This window comes from Gossypium hirsutum, chromosome A11 (genome assembly GCF_007990345.1).
Source record: "Gossypium hirsutum isolate 1008001.06 chromosome A11, Gossypium_hirsutum_v2.1, whole genome shotgun sequence".
Lineage (NCBI taxonomy): Eukaryota > Viridiplantae > Streptophyta > Magnoliopsida > Malvales > Malvaceae > Gossypium > Gossypium hirsutum.
Window position 1 is genome coordinate 96,048,143 of NC_053434.1, and position 21,854 is coordinate 96,069,996.

Consider the following 21,854-nt stretch of genomic DNA (forward strand, 5'->3'; position numbering starts at 1 on the left):
GTTTGCATGTCAAGGTGCCCAATTCTTGATAGGTGGCCGGCCAAGCATGGTTCCATTCCTCCAAGTTTATGTTGTTTATTATTTAATATTGGTAAGTGGATTAGAAAATAAAAGAAGTGAATTAAAAAGAAAAGAAAGGATGAATAAAATAAGGGAGGAAGGAGGAGTGTTCATCCTTTTCCTTACCACAATAGCCGAACCTAAAGAAAGAAAAAAGAGAAGAAAGTGAAGCAAAGGCATTCGGCCTTTTGAATGAAGAGGAGGTTAGTAAATTTTGTTAATTTTTCTTTTGAAATAATAGTTGTTTGGGTTAATCATCACGTTTTTCTTACCTAGCCATACTAAAATTTCGAATTTAGAGTGTTGGATGGAGCTTTCGGTTATGGTATGTGTGAGAAGAACTTGATTTTTTCTTACCTTTAAGTTTTGATGGATAAAGAAACAAAAGGTTGTTGATGAAAGAAATTAATGTGTTAAGAGATTATATGAAACTTATTCATGTTTATATATGTTATATGCATCGAAAATGGTTGATGATTTTGGAGGTGATTAGCTTGAATCGGCCATGGTATATCCATAAACACGATCTATGCTTGTTATGTTACTCATGGTTAAAACAATTCGGCTATGACATTCGGCCATGGATGGTTGTATTTCTTTGATGTCGTTTTTGATGCTTTAGGGTATTGAGGGTTGATTATAGATGAGGTGAGTTTCTTGATTTAAAATTTGATGGATGTTAAGCTAATTAGGCAACCAAAGGTTCAATATTTTTGTTATGAGGTCATATGTGCATTTCGGCCATGGTCTTTGCTTGAATATGAGATTTGTAATGTGATTTTCCTAAATTGTCTATGAATTTTTGGTTGTTGATTTCATGGTAATGGTATATTGAATCCATGACTTGAATCCATGAAAATTTAGTAAGGTTGCATTCGGCAACTTGCTTGGAATAAAAAAAATTGATGTCTAAGCTTAGGTGATTTCGATGATGATATATATAATCATAAGTATATTTAGTTGATTCGGCTTTGGTAGTTGCATGAGGTTATTAGCCGAATATACTAACATACATATACATGTGAAATTGGATTGTAAATATTTAGCAAGGTGGCTAAACTAGTTAAATTATTGATTTAGCTCAAGGAGTTAAAGGAGGTGAATCGAGCAAAGGCAAAGAAAAGGTTATTGAGTAGCCGAGTTGGAACCGTCTTACCCAACACGAGGTAAGTCATTAAGCATGTAGTTGGGATTATTTCATTGGTCATAATGTTATGTATTGATGCTGAATGGAATGAATAAATATACATATATATATGCATGTACGTATGTGATGATGAAATTGTTGAATGAACGAAAAGAGGTAAGATGTACTGAGTTGTTGATCTCGGCACTAAACGTGCGGGATAACCATTTATGACCATGAGATTGGCGCTAAGTGCGCGGGATTAAATTGTACAGCACTAAGTGTGCGATATGACTATGTTGCACTAAGTGTGCGAAATGAATATGATGCACTAAGTGTGCGAATTGACCATGCGGCACTAAGTGTGCGAGTTTGACTATGTAGCACTAAGTGTGCGATTTGATTACGTAGCACTAAGTGTGCGAGTTGATTATATAGCACTGAGTGTGCGGGCTCAATATACATTCGTGAATCATTATGGACACTATGTGTGCGACACTATTGACTCGATCGCGGAAGCGGATCGGGTAAGTGTCTTGAGTACATGGCTAATAGGTGCTATGCTTATACTTGGTGTTGAGCTCGGTAAGTTGAACCTATGTGACAAATATACTTGAAGTCACGTACATAAAATTTATCATAGAATGGGTGAAAGGCCGTTTAGTTGTATGTTTGTAACGAAAATAAAATGATTTATGAAAATGCCTCGAATATCCTATTGATGAGTATGTGGATTGTGAATGCATAAATTGGTATGAAATTGAATCGATAGGTTGGAGGAACTATGGTATGGTTCGGTATGGATGGAGTAAATTGTCTCGTTCCATTTTGTTTCCTCTTGTGATAATGTTATTGATGGATGGTAGTGCATTGCTTTTGACTTACTGAGTTATAAACTCACTCGGTGTTTCCTTGTCACCCATTATAGGTTGCTTGGACTCATCTATTTTTGCGGGGTCAGGCCGTCATCGAAGTCATCACACCGGATAGCAAGTTTTGGTATTTTCTTCTTAGTTGGCTTAGAAGAACATTTTGGCATGTATAAGCTATTACGTTGTGTTGGAATTTTGGCATGTAAACTTTAAGCCATGCGAAAATGGCACGAATGTTCGATTGAGTTGGATCAAGGGTAGGCATGAAATGGACCTAGTTACTTTCGTAACAGATGCTGGCAGCAGCAGTGTCATGAGATTGAAAAATCATTAAAAATAGTAGGAGTCTAATTAATTGATGAATAAATTATGTAATCGAAGCTCGATGAGTCTGTTTTCATGAGGAAGTAACGAAAAGATCATATGGGCAGTATATTAAGAGATAATCAGATTTTTGTGGGACAGGGCCAGAACGGTTTCTGGATTCCCTGCTCCGACTTTGGAAATTCATTACAAATTAACCAGAGATAATTAGGGGTCGTACCATATATGTACAGATTCCTCTCTGAGTCTAGTTTTCATAGAAACAAACGGCATCAGTATTGGAGCCCCGTGCAGGGAGATATCCAAGTCGTAATGGGCAAAGGTCAGTGTAGTCGACCCCTGCAACTTGGGAGACTTTGACTAATAAACTGTACTAATTGGCCCGACCAAAAATTCTAGAAAAAAATACATAGATGGGCACATGAGTCTAGTTTCTGGGAAAAATTACGAAACTGATTTTTGAGTTACGAAACTCAAGATATGATTTTTAAAACGACTAGTACACAGATTGGGCAGTGTCTGGAAAATAAATTTTGTAAGGGGTTAAAGCCAGTTAACACCTCGTGTTCGACTCCGGTGTCGGTTTCGGGTTCGGGGTGTTACAAAAAACTTCTAGAATGCAAGTTTTGTAACTTATTCGATTTAGTCCCTACTTTCAATTTAAGCACTTTAGGCATAGAATTTCATCACGAAATTTTCACACAATCATGCAATCATATCATAATCATCAAAATAATTATAAAATAATTATTTCTATCTCGGATTTGTGGTCACAAAACCACTATTCTGATTAAGCCCTAATTCAGGATATTACACAACTGACCAACACTAAGCAAATTTTGGTCAATGTTAGGTACATAAAGAACCTCAGAGATAGTCTTGTTACCTGACTAAGTACAAATCATAGCCTTGCCCTTGCCTTTGGCCTCTAAAAGCTCACCATTGCCGGTTCTAACTTTGGACACAAAACTGGTGTCTAGCTCCTTGAACATACTTCTGTCTGAAGCCATATAATGAGTACATCCACTATCAATCAGTCAATTTTTGTCGACCTTGCTCGATCTTGCAAAACAAGAGGCTGTGAAGACATGCTCTTCTTATGCTTTAACATCCTCAGCAGCCTGAGCTTGGTTCTGGTGCTGTGGTTGTGCCCTTACTTTGGTCTTGTAAACTTTCTCAATGTGGCCAAGTTGTTTGCAGCCTCTACACTAAATGTCTGGCCTGTACCAGCAGTATTTTTCAAGGTGAGTAGTCTTCTTGCAATAAGCACAAGGTGAAACTTCTTCTTGGCAGCATCCTTCTTTCCTTTCTCTTTCTTTTCTAGCCAAGCCTTCTTGCCTTTGTAACTTAAGCTTGAGCTTGAGCTCTCTCTATTCCTGGCCTGAAAAGCTTCCTCAGAGTGCTCTTCCATTCTATTTGCTCTTCTTTACTCTTGTGCATAGAGAGCATTTATCAACTCTATCAAGGAAATGGCTGATAGGTCCCTCGAGTCTTCCAAAGAAGAAATTTTTGATTCATACTTAAGGTTGTTATGACTTTCTCAACCACCCTTTGATCACTAAACTCATCTCCAAGTAGTCTTATGTTTTTTATTGTGGCCATGATTCTGACAGCATACTGCTTGATAGTTTTAGACTCCTTCATCCTTAGATTCTCGAAGTCCCTTCTCAAGTTTATCAGTTGTTGTTGCCTGGTCTTGTCTGACCCATGAAACTCCTCCTTGAATTTATCTCAGGTCTACTTTGGAGTGTCATAAGCCATTATCTTTGTGAAGATGATATCTGAAACTCCACTCTGAAGGCACGACATGGCCTTGTACTTCTTGGCAGTATCATTACTATGCTGCCTAATTTGAGCTATGGTCGGATTAGCCCTCAAGGGAGGTGGCTCTGTGTCATTTAGAACAACATTCCACATGTCATGTGCCTACAAATATGTCTTCATTTTCACAGCCCAAATGCTGTAGTTTTCACCAGCAAAAACAGATGGGGGAGGTGGTGAAAAACTCATCTTTTTTTGCAGCAACTAAACAAGCCAACAAAGATAGCTTCTATTTCTTTTCTTTCAAACACAATTCACTCACAAACAAAGCACAAAACAAGGCCCTCAAAGATGACTAGCTCTGATACCATGTTGGTTTGACAGCAACGAAAAAAACTGAGTAGAGGAAGAAATACAGGACACAGAACAAAGAAGCAAGAAAAAAATTACTTGCTCACAAACGTGAAGCAAGGAAGCAATCTGATATGCTTTGATATGCTTAATTTTTCAACAAGAAAAAAAAAATACATTTATAGCCAACTACATCACCTAACACTACATAACAACATTAAGTAGCCTAGTAACTTTAAAAATATTGCTTGTACAAACAAACAAGCCACCTAAACTAGTTAGCATTGGGACTATAAAAAGTGAACTTGCACAAAAGCTGATTACATAATCAGCACCTAAAAAACATCAAAACAATACTAACTTAGTTCATTTTCAACTAACTTAACAAAGTAACTAAACAACCTTGCTGTTTTAGCAAGCATTCATGCTACAACATGCACAATTGCTAGCACATACTTCATCTAGAGATATTACAACAGCTTCATGTCTTGCATGCACTTTAACCAAAAATACCACAACAGCATGGTAGGCCAATTTTCAACACTCCTCCTTGGACTCCATGCCGCAAATACAAATCATTCAAAAAATTTTAAGCTTGCAGTCCCAAAATGCTTTGTTTCAAGCTGACCCTGCATAAGCACTTCATTTTCAACCTTGGCAAATGGAGTCTTCTCCTCCTTCATAGCCTTGGTTGATAACACATCTTGCCCGTTCCCTTATAGTCTTGCTTCTTCTTGCATAAACAGCTTGCAAGTATAGTTTGCTTGCCTTTAGTCTGCCATTTTTGGCTTGCACCCTCTCGAGCTTGCATTTAGACCGTCTGCCTCTTAGGCTTGTACCCACTCGGGCTTGCATTTAGACTGTCCACCACTTCAGCTTGTAATTCGACAGGCTCACACTTTGACAGACTTGCACTTTTCTTACTGTCTTGAACAGGCTTGCAACTTTACAACTTGTGTTGAGCTTCACCTTTGACAAACTTGCACTTCGCATACTGTCTTCCTTGAAACTCCTCTTTCAGCTTATCCAAGCTTGTTTGGAAGTCTCACAGGGGTGAGTTGTTGCTGTCTTCTCTACAAGTAGCCCTTAAAGATGATAGGCTTTAACAGCTTCTTGTCTTTCTTAACAAATAGCAGAAGTAGAAACAAGCCTTCAAAGGTGACAGGCTTTAACGACTCTTTGCCTTTCTAGCAACAGAAGCAAAAATTCTAAAGGCCTTCAAAGATCATAAAAGCTCTTAATACCATTTGCTGAGTTTTTTAATCACAAACAAGAACGAAAAGAACAAAAATTTGTGTTGAAAGAAAAAAATGGAAACAAAACAGATGAAGGAGAAAACTTCAGTTGACTTCTCATTCATTTTTGTTTTTAAGGAAAAATGTACATATATTAAACTATTACATTGAAAGAGTAATAAATTTTCTGAAAAGAACATACTAACAAATAGCTTAATGATAACCTGTAACCTGTCTAAAGCTGCTTAGTCCTTGACTAACTTTAACTAGACAAAAAAGTTGTCAGAACAAATACAGGTCAACTAGTACAAAAACATACTTCATCCGGATAACATTAGGTACATTTGTATGCTGCTGTATTTCATCCGGGTAACATACATACTGCTGTTTGTTGTCAACTTTTAACACTAATATATAATACGTTATGCACAAAATTTTGCCAAGTGAAAAAAAATGTGATTTTGTAAATTATATAGTTTACACAATCTCATAATGGCTCAATACGTAAAACTGGCCTTAATCAATTTGTTCATACGACTACTTTTAGGCATTTATGATTCAATTATTTTTAGTCCTATATAACGACTTTCTTAGCAGAGAAAACTTTAGTGGTTCAATACATGGCCACAGTACAGGCTAGCAAGGCAAAAATAATAGACTTGTAAGTAACTGAACTAGGCATCTTGCCATTGTCCTTCCGGAAAAAGTGTGCTTGGTATACAGGCAAATTAACGGTAACCAAAACCAAGCAGAGTAGAATTTGCAACCCAAATTGGTCCAAAACCTTAAAGTCCTCATCTGCATCCAAGATGACCATCTTGATTGCCCCAAAGCTACCAAACAAATTCAACATTGCAAGTGTGGCTAAAATATCAAACATCGGTGAAGTGGCGCCAAACTCAATCAGCTCTTGTTCGTATCTTTTCGAGATGTTGTCATCAGATACTTTGGCAGTGAGGGCGAAGGTTAGCTGTGAATACCCTAATAGCTTCAAGATGGTTTGAAAGAAGGCAAAGAAGTATGAAGTTGTTCTATTGAACAACCACACCCTTTGATCATTGCACCAACCTCAGAATGTGCCTCTGCACCATAGGAATTCACCAAGGCTATATGCACGGTGTACCAAGGCAACATATACAAATGGGACCACCCAGGGGCTTAATATCTGCACGGTGCCATGGTTTTACATTAATATATCACCCTTCAAGATAAATACTTAAGAATTTAAGAACTTCATACCTTAGGAAACAATGAGAAGCCTTTAAGCAGGAAAAGGCATGGGACTACAACATAATACAACGTAGCCAAGCAGTTTGCAGCCCACAAGTTGAAAGGACAGTAAGCAAGTCGAAGCTTAAGAGGAATCCTTTTATATCCGTACACCAAGGAACAGTATCTTGATAGGAAAATTTGAAGGTGACCTTCTGCCCATCTCGTATGTTGCACCAGCAACTGCAATAATGTTGTTGGAGCAACTCCTAAAAAGCCTTCTCTTTCAGGGTTTAAGTACATGGATTTCCATCCTCTACATTTTATACTCAACCCTGTAATTATATCTTCCACCAGAATGCCATACTTTAAACCCATCTGCCACCAAAAACTTATTTTCATTACAAATGAGATGCTAATTCATGTCTGTTTGTTTCCATCCTAAGATGATAGAACTCCAACCCAAAACTGCTAGATGACACTTCTTACCAGTAACCATAACGTTCCAATTGAATTAAATTACGGGTTCATATTTGTATATGTATTTAGGTAAGTGAGAAATAACGAAATGCACCTCTTTTCCCCATGGCGTGTTGTGTTCAAATGTACAGCTTGCAAGAACTTTACATGTTTCTTCAAGGAGGCTTGCACTTTCATTAGCTTTTGTATCATTTAGTTTCTTCCAATCAACCTTATAGTTTTTCTCATATTGCTTCCCACAAAGAGCCTCTCTCCTGTGGAAGCATCCTGTTCCAATGTACATTGGCCCTCCATTTGCGTCAAGTCCTGCAAGCTCTAGCTTTATTGTTGAAAAAAAAATCATCATCAAAATTAATCATTGTTTGCATAAAATTACCTTTCTATTATAGGCTTAATTACCTGTTGCATTACTCGAAAAGAGCTACCATAAATATCATTTTTGGTGAGATTGTTGAATTTCTGAGGAAATTGTATATAGGCAATCTCATCTCCCTTCTCTTCGTCCATGAAAATGCATAAAGAATATTTGATTGACTTTGAATTATTTGAATACATATCGCAATCCACGTTCAAAATAATTGGACCGTTACTTATTTTGGATGATACCCTGATCTATTTTGCACCATGAAAATCATTAACTAGCAAATTAAATGTATAAAAACATATACATTATAAAGTTGATAGTATACTTACAAGAGCATTCATGGCTCCAGCTTTGAAATGGTGGTGATATTGAGGTCTTTTCTCTCTTGCCAAATACACTAGAGTTGGCAAAGGATTGCCTTCAATATCCACAGCATTGGTGTCTCTTCCATCAATTAGTATCTAAGAAACATTAATTAAAGCATCATTAATTAATTAAGCTCAACTATTCAAAGCCTAATTAATTAGAAGTTTATGAAATGAGTAATTTACTTGAAGGATGGTTTGATGGTCATGTTTGTGTGTAATGAAATCCCACTCATGAAATCCTTTATGTTGCTTACGAATGTAATCTGGAATTCGATCCAATTTTGTGGTGGCTTCAATCCTCATTTTCATTCCATCGTATAATTTCTGCATGATTATTCCCAATACATTAATACACCCACATCTTTGATGTCAAATGCTAAAGCCTGTTCATGCTTATGCACCGTGATAGCCATTCTTATTACACCTATACTATAATAAATATCTATCTATATTATTAAAAAATTCTTTTGTAAAATTTAGTGTTACTAATTAATTCAACAAAAAATTATTTAAAAAATTATTTAAAATTCATTTTTAAAGAGTAATAAATATTGCTATAATAATATTTTTTATTATTTTAATAATAATTAAAAAATGAAATGACCAAGGATTGAATTAAATTTTATGAGAATGTAATTCTTTATTATTTTACTTATAATTCAATTATTAAATAAAATTTTTTAAATAAGTAGTATATTTTATTTTCTTCCATAATTGTGACTTAATCTAAAAATCTAAAGGTCACTATAAGACAGTCAGTTTTTTTTTCCCTTTTCTTTTCTAAGTTCATAAAAAAAATTTAAAATTTTTTTAACCTGCAAATGAGTTTTAAATCCCATGAATATGCCTAAAAAATAATATTCGCCGATTAAAATCTAATGATTATAAGAATTAAAATAAAAAATTGAATGTTACTCTTTTATTAGATTACTATTGTTATTTTCTAATAAAAAATTATAATTTTAAAATTTTTATAAATTTTATTTTATAATTTTTATGATTTTTAAATAAATTTTAATTTTAAAAGGATAAAATTGATTCTTTTTTTGTTACTAAAGCTTTTTTGACCCTTTAGCTTTAATAATTTCAAAATTTTCTAATTTACTTCCAATAAAATAGTAGGGTTAAATTGAATAAATTTGTAAAGATTAAGTGCTAAATTTGCTATTATACCTTATATATAAACAGCGAAACAAATATTTAATGGTACAATTTTAATGGAGGGCTATTTTGCTCACTCATCTTACATATAGGAGCTAATTTGCTCAATTTTTAAATAGAAGAGCTAAAATGCAATTTAAGGTATAGTATGGGGTTTTGTGATTGATAAATATTTTATTTTGTATTCATTATTTTAATACATTAATGGGTTTTTGGAATACATAAAGTTCCAAATTATATTACCCAAAGTTGAACTAAGTAACTAATCGGATTAATGATTTTTTTTATTGACAACTAATTGAATTAATAATTAATAGGGAAAAAACACTCAAGTTATGGCCTATTAGTAGAATATTCATCTACCCTAAGAATAATCTAGGTTTAAATTATTAATGTACCAAAATATAATTAATAGGGATAAAATAACCTTTAATCCTTGAACTTGATACTTTTTTTCAACTTGATCTTTGAACTTTTTTAGTCCACATTTATCTTGGAATTTGATAACTTTTTTAATTTGGTCCCTAAACTTTGATTTTGACATGTCTAACCTTCACTTTAAAATTAAAAAAAATTATATTATAAAATCTAAGAAAACACAAAAAAAAATTGTTACTATTTTTTTAAAAAAAAATTAAGTGATGACATGACACAATTTCATAGTGCAACGTCATCATACATTAATGGAATCCAACTTCATGTACCAAATTGAGAAAATTTAAAGACCAATGTAAGAAAAATTGCATAGTGTAGAGACTAAATGTTACTTTATCTTTAATTAATACCATTGTTGATGCTATGAATCAACAAGGGAGGAGGGGGGTTAGAATGGTTCACCCTTGTAGGGCGGAGAGTCGTAAATGAAGGAGATGAATGGGAGAAATTATGGGGAGTTCCCATGGTGGAAGTGAGAGATAAGAAACGCCGTTGGTGGTTGAAAAAAGGAAGAAAGAAAGAACCCCCAAAAAGACCCCCTTGCCCTAATCCCAAGAAGAGTATATATAAGAGTTTTTAGCAGGACCTACATTGTGACCAAAATATTCATGCATAACAATTGCCCATTATTCCAAGGGAATGTTATAAAAGGACCTTGCCTGAGACGAAAAGCAATGGTGAGATCTCTGTGTCGTGGAAAATTTGCTTGTATTTCTTCTTACAAAAATTATGGTAATTTGCAAATATTTTGAATTGTGTTAGCATCGTAGGCATTGCAATTGTTTGTAAATATTTTAAATTATACTAATGTTGAAGGTAAATCAATTGTTCAAAATTAAGTTGGCCTCGGAGGCAATAACAACCATTTGGGGTTATGCTAATGTAATAATTTGAGCCATCGTTCAGTGAATGAACCCTTATTTGAGCCATCGTTCGCTTGTAACTATGTCGTAACTTTGCGAAGGTGCAACTATTGACTTTACGGTTGAAGATTACACAACAGCAGAATCATGTCAAAGGTGCAATTTTTTACCTGACGGTCATGCCGAAGATGCAACCATTGACCTGACGATTCGAGATTACACTTATTATGCCAAAGGTACATTTGCTAACTTGATGGCTACGCATTGTAATACACCGCACCAATTGTAGATACAGGGAATCAACAAGGGAAGAGACATGGAAGAGAAAGTGGCAGGGATTTAGAATGGTTCATCCTTATATGGTAGAGAGTTATAAATGAAGGAGATAAAAGGGGGAAAGTATGAAGAGTTCCCATGGTAAAAAAGGGAACTAAAAAATGCCACTGGTGAATGAAAAGTGGAAGAGAGGAACAAAAAAATCTTTAAAAATATCCCCTTACCCTAATCTGAAAAAGAATATATACAAGGACCCTTGATGAGACCTACATTGTGATCAAAATATTTATGTAAAAACCATACTTAAATTGAATTGTCTAAAAAAAACTAAAAATTAAAATAAATTCGAATCATTCTCGTTAACTTTAAGCTTATAGGGTATTTGAATCTAGTTGGTCATTATATGAGTGTTTTTTATATTATTTAAATTTAAGTTAATAATTATTTACAACAAAGTTTATATTTTAAATCTTTTAAAATGTTTATATTAAAATTAATAAAATTTATTTATGTTATTTATTAATTTATTTAAAAATGAACTAAATATATAAAAATAAAGTTCAATTTTTTATTTTCTCAAAGGAAATATATTATTTTAATCAAAATATAGTATATTAACTTAAATTCTAAACTTTTATATTGATTTTATTAATAAAATTTATTAAAGAAAGCATTGGACGTTTAGTAATTTATGGAAGACGAGACAAAGGGCTAGTTTGGCAATGCTTTTGAAAAGTGCTTTTGAAAAGTGCTGTGGAAAAGTGCTTTTTAGAGGTGCTTTTGAAAATTTTGGTTTAAAATTTGAGTGTTTAGCATTGCTGTCAAAAAGTACTTTTGAGAAATAAAATGTCTATTTTAGACATGTTATTATCAAGTAACAAATATACATTTAAATAATATTTAAATTAGTTAATATTATTATATTTTAGTAAGAATATAAAAAAATATATTATAATTTCTTGTTAATATTTTAATAAATAAAAAATAAATTTTAAATATTTTTAAGCAATAAATATTAATTATTTATAAAATTTAATTAGAATATATAAAATATATTTTAAATATTTAAATATAACTATTAAATATTTGTAATTAGTATTTTAAAAAATATTTTTTTATTTTTAATTAATGATTTTAACACATTTGTAATTAAGTACCAAGAAAAAAAAGAAGTACTCTGTTATTGGAGGGGTGAAAAAGTAATTAAGCACTAAAAGTGTTTTTGGGAGAGGAAAAGCTAAAAATTTTAACTTCTCCTTTTCAGAAGTACTTTTGAAAAACACTTCTGAAAAGTTAAAAATTTCAGCCAAAAGCAGCTTGTTCTGCACAACTTTTCTTCCAGAAATGCTTTTGGAGCCAGAAGTGCTTTTGAAAAGTAATGCAGAACTGACCCAAAGTGTCATTGGGCTTTTTCCCCCACAAGTGTCGTGAAATATAGAATTGATGGTGTCGCTAATGGCAGCTGGTATTAGTGGGATCCTAAGAGATCATAGCAGTCGGTCGTCCATAACTTTTTCAAAGCTTTGGCTAAAGTTATTGTAGTCAAAGAAAGAAGCCTTCAACCATTTTCTTTGCATCGAAATGGCATGTTGATTGCAGTGTGATCATCGAATCGAGAGGATCCTATTTGGGTGTTAGTCTGTCAGTGTCAATTGTCATCTTTATTGTGTTTGAGGATTCTATTTTTTATAATTTATGTTTATTTCCTTTTCTCTTCTTCTAACTACTTTGTATAATACAATAGAGTTGTCACACTTGCCCGCCCTACTTGGCTCCGATCAGCTCAGCGCCACCTCCAGCTTAGATAAATTTTTTTACTTTTGGACTTGCCTGAATTTAGATTAAATAATTTAAAAAATATTTTTATTTAAATTTAATTATTAAAATATATAAATATTAATATAAAATAATATATTTTAAATATTTTATTATTTTTAAATAAAGATATTAGCTTTTTAAACAGGTTAGACTGGAACTCCAACCCTAACCTAAAAATTTTGAAAATCGAGCTTGAATCACACAACCATGTATACCTCTATATAAGCCAAAAGAAAATTTAAACCATCATAAATTTATTTAAAATAATAATATACACAATGCAGTCATAAAACTAGTTAATTATCTATATATATCTATAACCTACAAATAGAAGGAAGGTCTTATCTTGACACATGTCTCAACCTTCCCTTTTTTGCATATTTTAGGAAAATGGTCAAATATCATTTTTGGTCCCTCTATTATACTTAAAATCAATATTTAATCTTTAGACTTAAATTTCTACAATAATTTGATCCCTATTTTTTTATAATATTTAGTCTAAATTGTTAATATTGTTGGCTATTCTAATTAAATTTTTAATATATATATTTAAAAATACTATTCCAGCAAAATAAATTATTTTAGAATGATGAGTTCAAATAAATTTTTTTTTAAGTTCAAATCAACTACCAAAATTATGAATGGTGCTAATTATTTGGACTAACTAATGACATGATATTTTTTCTCCTTCTTTAGTAATTATAAGATAATGGTAAAATTGTTATTTCAATTTCTCTACTATGCTCACATAAGTTGATCATTTATTTTTACAATGACATTAATTAGTCCAAATAATTTACTTCTTATATGTGATAGCTACCTTATTATGTTACTATCGCTTCCTTTGTATGCTAAGAAATGTTTAAGGATAAAAAAAAATGTTATTTAGAGTTGAAAGTTTAAAAGTGATTTTTTTTCAACTTTATATGAACATTTTGGTAGAAAAAAGAGAGATCACAAACATAGACTTTATTTTTTTTTTTTTAAAATTATATAACTATAGTCAAATTTCAATTTTGATAATTATACTCCACTCAAATTTAAGTTTTTTTCAACTTAAATTTAAGATTTAATCTTTATGCTTCAACTCTTTAACATAATTTTGTATATTAACTTTTACGACATTGGTTAGCCTAAATATTTTATTTTAATAAATATGATGATGTAATCTTTAAGAGTTATTAACACCATTAATATTATCTATTAAATTCATGTCCATTATAATTTTTTTTATTACGTAATAATCACGTGAATATTTTTCTTTTACAATTCAAATAAAGAATTCATATAATAATTAATGCATTAGTATAAACTATAATATTTAATATATAGCAAAATAAATTATTCTGTACTCAATTTTACTTTTTTTATTAATAAATTCATCATAATAACTTGCAGATATAATATATTATATTCTACTATATAAATCTATTCTTCAAAAAATTTTATATCATATATAAAATTACATATTACATAAATAATTAAAATTTTCTATTTAAAATTCGTTTTTTGATAGCTGAGTTCGAAGAAAAAAAGAGGATTTGTTATAGGATATCCGAGGACCTTAAAAATTAGAGGAACTGGGGGAAGAAAATGACCCACGCACACTATCTGAGGAATAGCAGTTCCCTTGCAAAGGGACATTCGGCGTTGCAATAACAAAGAAGAAGGGTAAGGAAAAGTTAAGAATTTAGGGTTTCATTCTATTTTAGTTTCCTTAAGAAAATGATTGTATGTTTCTTCTATAGAGTTTAGGGGCCTGTTTTCAGGCCTTAGGAAATTGCAATACCGAGACACCGCCCATAGGAAGCAATGGTTTAATGTCAAATGGTAGGACTAAGAGGCATAGTGATTTTTTAGAAATTTTTATTTTTTTAACTTTCCCTAATTAATGGATCAATTGAATTTGTGTAAAAAAAATAAAGTGGTATAATTCTTTTTTCTTTTTTGAATAATGAAAACATAATAATTTAAATATATAGTAATTCAATGTAAAATTTAATTATTAATAAAATCATAAATCTTATTTATAAGTATGATATAGAAATTCCAATTAAGTAAATTTATTAAATCATATATTTTATAGATTAATATTTGATTCACCATCAATGCATAGGTCTCATGCACTATCAATTAATAATAAAACGATATATTATCATTGTTGTAAAAAAAATTGAAGGACTTCAAAATAAATATTACCAACTTTATTAAACATAATTAAATATTTCACCAAAAAAATAATTAATTATTAATTATAATTATAATCATTCTATTTTTCATTTGAGTTTTAGATTTTAGGTTTCGAATACGGATTGAGATTTGAGATTTTTAATTTTGAATTTTATGTTTTTTTTTGTGTTTATTTATGTTCAACGATTATAATTAATATAACTCTTCAATATTTCTTGTCTTACATAAATGACAATATGTAATCTTATTATTAATTAATAATACATGAAATTTACTCATTAACAATGCATCAAATATTCTCTTATATTTTATTAATATTAAAAATTTTATTAAGAAGTTATTTTTAGATTTTCCATTTTTGTAAGTAGTGGATGGCTATGTTTCAGAAAGTTACGTTTTTATAAAAGAAAAACAAATAGCTCCAAGTGGAGTTGGGATTACAAGAAGATAAGTTTGTTTTTGGTCCAACTTATCGAGTTAGCTAAAAGATTCGGTTTAATTATATTTATAATATTTCAGAAATTAAGGAGCTGAAAATTGGATTGTTTTGTTGACAAGGTTTAGGATGAGGTGTGCAGTGACAGCATAATTTAGTTAAAAAATAGTTACTTTTCTTTGTTTCAGATTATATTTTAATTATTTATGTTTGAAACGTTACGTTTTAGTTACTTACGTTATCATTTTGTTACGAAGTGGTCACTCTATTGTTAAACTCCGTTACCTCCTTAAGGCAGTCCTACATGGCAATTAAAATGAGTTTTAAATGCCAACTTGGATGTCTACTTACTAAGATGAAAATAAATTTTTTAATTAAATAAATTAAATTTAGATTGCCATGTAGGACTGTCGTTAGGGAGATAACGAAACTTAACGGTAGAATGACCATTTTGTAATAAAATAATAATGTAAGTGACCAAAACGTAATATTTTAAATATAAGTTATTAAAATATAATTTAAGATAAATAAAAGTGACTATTTTTATAATTTATTTTTAGTTTTTTCATAATAAGTTAGTAGAATTTTTTAAGACTAACGAGAAAAAGACAAAAAAAATCTTCGGAGAATGCATCAATAATTTCGCAAAATGCAAATCGGAATCAAACATTAAACAGTATGCGTGCAAGAAATTAATATTAAATTTACCTTAACTGAAAGCCACTCCTCCGCATTCACTGGTTCGGAAGCTGTCCTAAAGTACGCCTCAGGAGATGTTGGTTCCACTTTCAACTTTTTGCAGAAAGGCAGCCATGTCTTTGAGAAATTTGCAGCCTCTAACATGGCATAAAACGTTAAATCCGATCCCCCATCATCTGATAAATAGATGCTTAACTTCTCAGGTGGATAATCATATGCCATCACTGATAAAACCGTATTCACCACCATACTCGGTGGCTCCATCAATGGATCAGCCGTGCACACAAATATGTCTATACCCGGTAGTTCTTTTCCGAACCTTTCCAAGATTGAAAGTAATAAATTCCGCGTAAATGATGAATCATGAAAAACGACATAATGAAGATATGTATGTACCTTTGAGAGAGCCTGTCAATGTAAGGCAAACGGTAGACTGAGTTCCATCTACTAACCGTGGTGAGAAACCAATAAAGACAGAACCATAGCTCAGAAAGAAACAGTCCAATCCAAGTCCATCTCTCAGCTTTTCCTCCGACGGGGAAAAACGTTACTCTATACATAACAATGAAGCAGATGCCGAGAAAGATTGAAGCTGCAATACACCTGAAAAAGAGTCGTCCTTTAACTTGCTTTGTTTCGAAGAGCGGAACATAATTATTGTTTGCCATTTCTGTAATTTCTAGATCTCAACTAGTTGTGCAAATGGTGTAAGATGGAAGCTGAGCATTGACTTTATAATGTTGGATTATAGCACACTTCAATGCTATGCTTTAAAATAAAAAAATAAAAATAAAGTTTTTCCGTTTAAGAAATTTATTTTTTTAAAAAATATTTAAGTAATTATTTTTTTTAACTTGTACTTAAACTTTTAGAATGTATGAAAAAGACTTAAGCTTTCTAGAAAAAAAATTAAGCTCGTGTTTTTTTTTACACACAATTGAGTACTTAAACTTTAAAAATGTATAAAAGAGACCCTTAAACTTTTTCAAAAAAACAATTAAGCCCCTACATTTTTTTTTACACTCAATTGAGTACTTGAACCACCCCTAATTTTTTTCAGTTAAAGTCACTACGTGTCACAACCACAATGTGACATATGACAAAAAAATGCTAAAAAAATCAATAAAAATTATAAAAATAATTAAATTTTAATAAAAATATTAAAAATTAGAAAAAATTATAAAATTCGTTAAAAATTGTAAAATTTTATAAAAATCGTAAAAAATTATAAAATATATAGAAATATAGAAAAATTTTATAAAATTTTATAAAGTCGTAAGAAAATTATAAAAAATGTAAAGAAATATAAAATTCGTAAAAAAAATTTATAAAAATTAGTGTACTAAAAAAAGTATTTTATAATTTTTCTATAATTTTATTGTTTTTTATTTTTTATTATTTTTCGCCACATTCACACTGTGTTGCAACACATGATGACTTTAACTGGAAAAAAAACTAGAGGTCGTTAATTTTAATGGTCAACAGTTAAAGTTAATGATTAAAGGATCTTTTTGATACATTTTATATTTTTTTATGATTTTTATAAAATTTTATAAAATTTTTATATTTTTTACGATTTTTATAATTGTAACATCCCAAAAGTTGGGGGTTAGTGGAATCGAATTTGTGAATCGAGAGAGAGAGAGAGTGGTCATGCCCTAAATTTTGAGATTATCTGTTCGTTTTTAGAATATAAATGAGGTATTGGTTTGTTGGTTAAATATTAGTGAAATAGTCCTTGAAACCTAAGTTCAAATCCCTTCTATTGCACTATTTTTATTATTTTGTAAATTTTATCTCAAACCCTAATATGTTACATGTCTTGTTATTAAAATAAATATTGCAAAATTATTTTAAAAATAAGAAAATAGCTTAGTGGTTAATTGATAAATGGAAAAGCATGAAATTTCAATTGAGGTCCCAAGTTTGAATCCTTTTCCGTGCAAAATAATTAATTTTTACAAAATCTCTTGTTTCTAATGTGTGTATCGTCCATACCCTAGGTATAAATGTTAGATTTTACACAAAATAATCAACCTTTATTCTATTTTTACTCACCCTAGCCGTTCCTCCCCTCTCCTTTTTTTACTTCAATTTTTTTCCTTTCTCCATTGTTGCCATCACCCATAATACCTAGTTTTATCATCTATTTCTTTTCTTTTTGCCACAAGATTTTACATCATCTCCTCCATCATATTGCTGCCATTTTCTATAATTAAATCAGCCCCAAATCTGAAATATTAAGTCTCTAAGATTGATGTCTATCGTTGCCAAGAACTGTTATTGTTGCCCTTTTCACCTAGCTTGTGTAAATTCTTGTTTTCTTTCAATTTCTTCATTAATCTTGTTAATTAAAAACCTAAATTTCCAGATCTGGAATTTTGGAGAATTTTCAATATTTTGAAGGTATTTTATCTTTTAAAAGGATTCCAAAGTCGTTCTTGAATCAACCCCAATTTTGGCCACCAAGGGTGGTGGTACGTGTGCCTAGGTGCAAGAAATGAGGTTGTTTTGTTTCTAAATCCTTGCCCAACCATTTCCAGTATTAATTTGAGTTCTTGAACCCTCCTAATCAGCCTTTAATTACATATGAATTAGGGTAAAATGTTATTAATCAATTGGCCATTCGGATCTCATAAATCGGGAAACGTAAGTGCGATTAAATGTATGCTAGTTTGTTGTTTCAACATAGTTATTGGGTAAAGGTTATAGATTGATTAAATGAAGGTTTTTAATCAATATTAACTATTTATTTTCTAGTATGTATGTGTTAGGTGCTGACCCGAACGCCCCAAGTCAATCGTAAAGTCGAAAGACGTTCGCGTATACGATTCGCATCAAAACAGTGTAAGATATCTAAGTAGTTTGGATTCATAAAATAGATGTAATTGTGACGATTGGTTTGAACCCATAAGTAGGTGTTTAGGGGGCTATTTAGGAGGTGAATTAATTGAATTTATACTGGTTTTTAATTTAGGTTTGTTTTAAGGTTTATTAAGGAAATCAGAAGATTTGTTAATGTGCTGCGAAAAAATGTAAAATAAGGTGTCGATTCTAAACTCATAAACTTGTTTGATAATGATAATTATCATGTTATATTTGATGATTTATATTTTTGATTGGATTGATTTAATATCCAAATAATTAATTTGTAAGTGGCCGAACCAGGTACGTTTTGAGCCGTAAAAGATTGATGTGTTAGCAAAGTTGCTAGTTTGACAGTGTGATTATGAGATTGATATTGTGATCCATGATTGTGTTATTTGGTATGAGATTGGTTGTATGCATGACATGATTTGCTGAAATATGAGTTTATGCATGATATGCTTGCATGAAAACAATTTGTTATGTTATACTGGAAATGTTGCTACGCATACACATTAGAAATTCGTAAAAGTATGTGAAATTATGTAATGTTGAATGATACTATCTTAATGGTAATTTGAAAGTTGGAACATTGATTTCATTCACTGAAATTATTCGATTATTGGGGGCATGTTGAACATGTCAATTAAATGTGATAAGTATTAAATTATGGCTATGTATGAGATTGTATAACACATTGCATACATGTGCATTAGGATGAGATATTTTGTAGTTAACGAAGGAGTTCTATGGAGTACCAGCAACATATTAAGTCTGCATTTATTCATAGTCAGTGCATTGCATTTGGAGTACCGAAGGGATTGACGATTATATCACATTATTTGTTATTCGACAGTTTTATTGCAATATCGTTATTTGGTGGTTTTACCACATCGAGCTTTGCTCGCATTTGTTGGAGTTTGGTAGACGGGTTCTGGACAACTTGTGGTGTGTAGTGGATTGTTTGGGTAGGAACCTTTTGGCATTGCATCATTCTCACGACATACTCGAATGTTATTGATTTATGTTATGTATTGTATTGTGTTGTATTGAATGGTATCAAAATTAATGATTTTTACTCGAATGAATGATGACTCATGCTCATACACCATTTGACATCAATTTTATAATTGCTATGTAATGATATGAAATTCCAATGATGGTTCTGTGTTCTTCTGTTAACACTAATATGCTTCACAGTATTTGCTATTTTTGAGTGTTTAAATAATTGTTTGACTTACACTGAGCTTTCATAAGCTCACCCCCCATAGTGTTTAATTTTTCAGGTAAACCTTGAAACTAGGACTAAACTCGGCATATGGAGAATCACCTTGGACATCGGACTATTTTTAATAAGTTTTGATCAGTCTCTATTGGTTTTGGTTTGTAATTTTTAATTATTTCTGGTTTGTGGTTTGGTAACTTGTCATTTGGAAATTTTTGCGTGCATGGATTACTCAAGCATAATAACCAGAAAATGTATGATATCTGGCTTAAGTAAAATTTGACATTGTTCCCTAATTTCTGTTGCATTGTAAATGAACAGTTTCTGAAAAACAAATCGATAAGACAACTAGGTTCCAAAATGACTTGAAAAATGGTTTTTCCGCTGCATTAGTTTAACATCGAGTTTTTACAAAGATGAGCGATAAGCAAACGATTTTTCTAAAACAACACTATCAATAATAAAATAAATTTTTAGTACAATTGACCCAATAAATGAATGTTTTAAATTAGCACAAAAGTACAATACGAGTTTTTCTCTAAAATGAGTTTATTTAAAGTCTTCAAAAGTAACGTAAGTTAGCTTAGCCATTTTGGTGGCTAATGTAGCCTTCTCAATCTAGCCCTATTGTCTAAGAATAATTTTTTTCTATTTTAAATAAAATTTAAATATTTTTATATTTTTATTAAAATTTAATAAATTTTATAACTTTTATTGATTTTTAATTTTTATAATTTTTTGCCATATGTCATGCCATGGTTGTAACAAGGTTGGCTTTAACTAAAAAAATTAGGGGCAGTTAACTTTAACGGTAAATTATTAAAGTTAACGGTTAAAGAGCCTTTTTGATGCATTTTACAGTTCAAATACCTAATTGAGTGTAAAAAAAAGGGGCTTAATTTTTCTCTTTTTTTTTTAATTTGAGGGCTTTTTTAATGCATTTTGAAAGTTCAAGTACCCAATTGAGTGCAAAAAAAGTAGGGACTTAATTGTTTTTTCTTGAAAGTTTGATGATCTTTTTGATGCATTTTGAAAGTTCCAATACCTAATTGAATGCAAAAAAAGGTAGGGACTTAATTGCTTTTTTTGAAAAAGTTTGATGACCTTTTTGATACATTTTGAAAGTTCAAATACCAATTGAATGTAAAAAAAAGTATTTAATTAAATTTTTTTCAAAGTTTGAAGGTTTTTAACATCTTTAAACCAAGTTTTTTGAATGAATATGAGATTATGGGAAGCAGATATAAAGGTAGTTCATTAAATAAAAATTCTAAGATAATGTACTACTCACATACTTTTGATAGGAGTAAATTACTTTCATGACATAGTCCGGATGCTAATACACTCTCGAAGGCGCAGGATTTGAAACCGTTGATGTACTCGACATGCTCTACGGTGGCGACGGCAGTCCTTGGTGACCTGGCCCTTGTGTGGCTCTTCCTCAGCGGTAGATTTGTTGGCTACTGGTATGTCAGCCATAGGGAATTTGAGCTCTCTGGTCACTCTCCTCTCCCCCTTGTTGTTAACAGCAGCAGCTGAGAACTAGGGTGGTTAGGCTTGCTTATATCCTACACTTCTTTTCCATTCAATATATCCAATAAATAAATGGAATCACATAAGATTTTGTCGTTACAATTAATCATCTATCAAGCATGTGTAATAATTTTTCATGGACATAAAATTGTTGATTAAGTTGATTAAGGTTGAAGTGAGCTCGTCTTATAAGAGTGTGAATA

General features: G+C 31.2%; 1 pseudogene; it reads right to left on the bottom strand.

Moving 5' to 3' along the window:
* Positions 1-6,205: 6,205 nt before the first annotated feature.
* LOC107891516 (cellulose synthase-like protein E1) lies at positions 6,206-16,752 on the bottom strand (annotated as a pseudogene).
* Between the last annotated feature and the right edge of the window lie 5,102 nt (positions 16,753-21,854).